The sequence below is a fragment of the Coptis chinensis genome, chromosome 5 (assembly GCF_015680905.1).
Source record: "Coptis chinensis isolate HL-2020 chromosome 5, ASM1568090v1, whole genome shotgun sequence".
NCBI classification, from domain to species: Eukaryota; Viridiplantae; Streptophyta; class Magnoliopsida; order Ranunculales; family Ranunculaceae; genus Coptis; species Coptis chinensis.
The window spans coordinates 68205580-68211863 of NC_141460.1; positions in this window are offsets into that span (position 1 = coordinate 68205580).

A 6284-nucleotide genomic window follows, 5' to 3' on the forward strand; every position below is an offset into this window, starting at 1 on the left:
GGTTTTTTTTTTTTTTTTTTTTTCGGTCGGTACAAAAGTTCCTTACATCTAAGTTCAGAACAACACCTAAGAAATTGGGAGGGATGTCCTCCCAAACCAATACAAATTTCGGCAAGAACTGATTATACAATGCACTTGATATGTTTGATTTTTCAGCAATGGTTGTCCAATCCAAAGCCCAAAATATTGAATTCGATAAATATTTCAATGTATCTAAAAACCGATATATATCAGATATATCGGAAATATTGGAAATATCAATTTTGTTTTGTATGTTGATATATTGGAAATATCGTCAATTATATCGGAAAGATCGTCAATATATCAGTCAAAGTCAACAATATTTAGTCAAAGTCAACAATATCGGTCAAAGTCAATAATTTATATTGTATATATCGATCGATATATATCGTATCGGAAATTGCGATATATATCGGGAAAAAAAGGATTCAATATTCGCTTTGATATATAGTGACTTCATTTCTCTCAAATTACCTTCCCCAATCTTATTCATCAACTCCACCAGTTTCTTCATTTTGATAATATATCCTAATGGATTTTGTATTCTTCTATTAAACTTGACTTCATTTCGAGCAAGCCAAATGAACCATAAAGTAGCTCCCATGACCATGAAAAATTGCTCATCATCCTCAGTATCAAAGAAACACTTCACCATAATATTTATCCAATCATACATGTTGGTACAACTCCTAGTATTAACAGTAGGTCCTAGGCCAATCCCAAACCAAACTATTCTGGCAAAGTGACAATTGACGAAATATACATCGGGTTTTCTTCACATTCATTGCAAAGTGTATATGTTTCATTGACCAAGAATCCTTTACTTCTCAAGATGTCAACTGTTGGAATCACATTTTGTAAGACTTGCCATAAAAAGAATCTTATCTTATAAGGTATATTTACCTTCTACACTTTCGAAAAGATTGGTATCTTGTTTGTGTAATTGCTATCTACCCATTCCAGCATGCACTTATAAACACTCTTGACAGTGTAATTTCCATGCTTATAAGGTGCCCAAAATTGAATATCTCGAGAGGCATTTGGTGAAAGAGGAATACACATAATTCTTCTTGCATAGACTTCTGGCCAGAAGAGATTGACTAGTTGATAATTCCACTGTTTAGTTACAGGATCCACAAATTCATCAACTCTATCAAGGTTGCAACCACTTGGTTGATTTAACAGAGGCAATTTTAAGGGTGTCTCTGGTATCCAAGCATCATTCCATACATGGAAAATCCATTTCCCACTTTCCATTGTATCCCCAATTTTAATAGAGATTTTAAACAATGAATTGTTCTCCAGACCTTAGATGCAGTGGAGTGAAGAGGAGCGCGCATGAACTTTCCACCCGGGAAATATTTATCTCTCATTTGTTTGGCTCAAAGAGATGTAGGATTGCATAGTTGCCATGCTTTCTTTCCCAATAGTGCCAGATTTTGCATTTGCAAGTCTTTGATGCCGAGGCCTCCAGATACAATCAAACTACAAGCTAGGTCCCAAGAAAAATAGTGAAGCTTCCTTACACCAACTTCATGTCCCCACAAAAAACTTCTTCTAATACGGTCCATCTCATCAATCACCTGAAGAGGTAATTTCAAGCAAGACATGGCATGTGTAGGCAAGGCAGATAAGACAGAATTTATTAATGTCAATCGGCCACCCTTAGAAAGAACATTTGTTTTTCAGCTGGCAAGTATGTTATGAAACTTCTGAATGATTTGCCCATAGCTTGACACCGTGGCCCTTCCTAAGTTGGAAGGCACCCCTAGATATATAGGGAATTTGCTTGTACACGGAGCTCTGAAAATGTGGAAGAGAACCTTGCTAAATCTTGGAGGAAGTGCCTTGTGATGAATCAATTGAGGCTTTGTTCTATTAATGGATTTCCCTAAAGATTCACAATACCTTCCAAGTAAATGATTAAGAGCACGTGCTTCATCAACAACCCAAAAATCAAAGCATCATCTGCATACATAAGGTGGGAGATAGGAGCTGTATTCCTTGACAGTTTGATTCCCCGTAACACTTGTTGCTGTTGCAGTTTTAACAGATTTAGGGAAAGTACTTCAGCACATAAAATTAAAAAGTAGGGTGACAATGGGTCACCCTGCCGTAATCCTCTGGTAGGAGCAAAATATCCATAAGGGGAGCCGTTGAAAACTATGGAGAAAGTAGGAGTTTTGATACAAAACATAATTCTTTGAATCCAAATTCTACTAAAACCAAACCTGACCAGCACCTCTTCGAGAAAACTCCATTCTATTTTGTCGTACGCTTTATGTATATCCAGTTTGAGAGCAAAGAACTTTGAGCTAACATTAGTCTTCTTCCTAATCACATGAAAGGCCTCGTGAGCAAGAAGGACACTATCATGAATTGATCTCCCTGACAAAATGGCACTTTGATATGGTCCTACAACCTTTTGCAAAACTGGCCTCATTCTATTCACTATGATCTTTGAAATCATCTTATACGTGACATTTGTGAGGTTGATAGGTCGAAACTGGTCTGCCTTTGATGGATTTTGACACTTCGGTATCAAAACAATGTGTGTATGATTAATTTCTTTAGCAAAAGTCCCCGTATCAAAAAAAATTTGAATCATACTAATCACCTTGTTGCCAACCTCGTCCCAATATTTCTTGTAGAAGAAAGCATGGAAACCATCCAGACCAGGAGCCTTGTAAGATCCAATGTTCTTTATTGCATTGTTAATTTCATCAATAGTCACTGGCTTAAGCAATTCTTCATTGTTAAGTTCTGAAACCATAGGCTGGATAACTTCCATGAGTTCCAAGTCTAAGTCTGGTTCTGATGACGTGAGAAGTTCAGAATAATATATGCTTCAATAAGTGCTCACCAATGGCATTTCTTGTTATTAATTCCACCCCATTTGCTTGGATTAGCAAGTTAATATCATTCCTTCTTCTTTTCAGGACCACAATATGAAAATATGTTGTATTTAGCTCTCCTTGTCCAAACCAGTCATGTTGAGCTTTCATTCCCCAATGAATGTCTTTCAACTGTAGAACCCATTCGTATTCTTTAAGAATACTTTCCTCCTCCAATATTTGGTCCTCAGACGGTGCTAAGTTCGAAGCTTGTTGCACCCAGCACCCGACACTCATCCAATTTCTTCTGAAGAACATAAAGTTTAGCTAGTATCTAAGTGGCCAAAATGTGTATGATTCCATCTGATTAAAGCACCTCTAAATTCAAACAGATTCCTACATAGACTATAAGAAGCTGATCCTCGAAAACTAACATCCATTGGGTTCTTAATAGCCTCTTTACAATAGGGATCAGTAGCCCACATCACCTCAAAACGAAAAGGGCGTTTTAATCTTGGTTTTGGACTATCTAGCTTGATATGCAGAATTTTGTGATCAGATTCGAGGGTAGCTTTGTGAATTACCACCGCATTTGGAAAAGATTGACGCCAACAACCATTACAAAGGACGCGATCAATTCTCTTGGAAATGCTGCTTGTTGTTCAATGTAAAAATTGAACCTACAAATCCCATTTCCAAAAACTCATAGCTATCGATAAGGGTCCTTAAGTGTTATAATTGCCAATACATGACTGGTCGTCCTCCTCGTTTCTCATAAGCATTAGCTATATCATTGAAATCCCCCGCACAGAGCCGGCACAATTAGGACTTGGTTTTAGAGAAGGAACAAATTCCCACTGAATTCTATAGATTGAAAGATCAGTGTTGCCATAAACTCCAGAAAAATACAACGCAAAAGAATTTCTTTCATGTATTTGCACATGAATAATCCACGAATCAGCATATAAGACATTCACATCACAGTCATCATTCCATAATAGTCATAATCCACCAGATAAACCGATCGAAGGAAAAACATAAAATTGATAGTTTCTAGTCTAGTCATAGTTCTAATGATCTTGCATTACTTCTGCATACCAGCCTTCGTTTCGCACAAAAACACAAGCTTGGGCCTATCTTTCTCCAACATCTCCTTCAGAAATCTAACTATTGTGGGGAGACCCATTCCGCAACAATTCCACACTATCACACTCATTGCACTATAATTTTCTAACCACGATCAAACAGCCAAATTGATTAGAGCAACCAAAACAATTTAACCCCAATGAAACAAAATCCAACAATTGTACTATATGTAGCCGACAAGATGAAAGAGATGGTCAAACAATTAAACTCCTGCATATCTAAACCTCCACTATTGAATTTATCAACTCCGACCTTGGATTGCTGGATCTGCAGATTATCGGTGATCAGTACCGCAAGTACTGCGTACTATCCTCCCAAATCCTTGTCATAGTTAAAACAGTTGACACTGGTAAAGTTATAGACTTGTTGTACATTTTTTGCCGTACCTCCCAATAATCCAAAATCGCACTACCTAAATAAGTGGCAGTTGGAATGGTAGAAACTAATACAAAGAATAAGAGATTGGAAAATGACTAATTTTATTATATTTCGATGATTACAATGGAAGAATGGAAGAAGACCTTCTCCTTATATAGTAACAATAGTTACAATTGCTTGGACGCTAAGTATATATATATATATATATATATATATATATATATATATATATATATCGGATCTTAGAAGTACATACTTATTTTGAGTTAAAATAAGTACATAAGTAAAACTTCACCTAGAAAATGAATTCAAACCTAATGTTTTATGGATATCATCTACTCACTATAAACATCATCTTTACAAAATTTCAACTCATTTGGAAATCCTAACTTAGGCAAAATATTATTGCAAAAATACTATTTTCTGAACCGTTAGATTTCTTTTTAAAGATGACGACAATTGTTAGCCAGGTTAGAGGTTTCCGAATGAGTTCAAATTTTGTGGAGATGATCTTTATGGTATGTAGGTAATACCCACAAAAAATTAGAGTTGAATTCATTTTATAGGTGATGTTTTACTTACATACTTATTTTAACTTTAAAATAAGTATCTACTTCTAATATCGGGCATTAAAGCTCCCACAAGGGGTATTTTTCGAGCTCTATTAAAATTCCACGTCATCTCTTATTAAAACGAGAATTTTTCTCTTATTCAACGGAAATTCCTATCTTATTATAACGGGAATTCCTCTCCTATTAAAACAAATTCTAACACTTCTAATTAAAGCGAGAATTATTCTTCTATTAAAATGGAAATCCCTCCCCTATTGAAAATGGAAAATCTAGCATATCTAATTAAAGCGATAATTATTCTCCTATTAAAACATGATTTCTCTCCCAATTGAAAAAATGGGTTTTTAAAATTTAATTAAAACTTCATTTAAAACAATTTGTTAGAAAATTAAAATGGGTTAGCGACTAAAATGGTAGTCCCAATTTTCTAAAAATAATCTAAATGTTTTCAAAAAAGCCGGTGCGTATGCACGAGCTTACAAGCTAGTCTTAATATTAAAGCTCCCACAAGAGGTATTTTTTGAGCTCTATTAAAATTCCACATCATCTCCTATTAAAATAGGAATTTCTTTCCTATTTGAAAAATGGAAATTCTAATTTACAACGAGAATTCTTCTCCTATTATAATGAGAACTCTTCTCCTATTAAAAATTAAGAGAAAATCTAGCGTATCTAATTAAAACAAGAATCATTCTCCTATTAAAACATAATCTCTCTCCCAATTGAAAAAATGGATTTTTAAACTTAATTAAAACTTTATTTAAAATAATTTGTTAGAAAATTAAAATGGGTTAGCGACTAAAATAGTAGTCCCAATTTTCTAAAAAAAATCTAAATGTTTTCAAAAGAACCGGTGTGTATGCACATGCCTACAAGCTAGTATTAATATTAAGCTCCCACAAGAGTATTTTTCGAGCTCTATTAAAATTCCATGTCATCTCCTATTAAAACGGAAATATTTCTCCTATTTGAAAAATGGGAATTCCTCGTCTATTATAACGGGAATTCCTCTTCTATTAAAACAAATTATATCACTTCTAATTAAAGCGGGAATCATTCTTCTATTAAAATGGAAATTCCTCCTGGGAAAATCTAGCATATCTAATTAAAACAAGAATTATTCTCCAATTAAAACAGGATCTTTCTCCCAATTGAAAAAAAGGGTTTTTAAAACTTAATTAAAACTTCATTTAAAATAATTTGTTAAAAAATTAAAATTGGTTAGCGATTAAAACGATAGTCCCAATTTTCTAAAAAAAATCGAAATGTTTTCAAAAGAGCCGGTACGTATGCACGGGCCTACAAGCTAGTCTTAATATTAAAGCTCCCACAA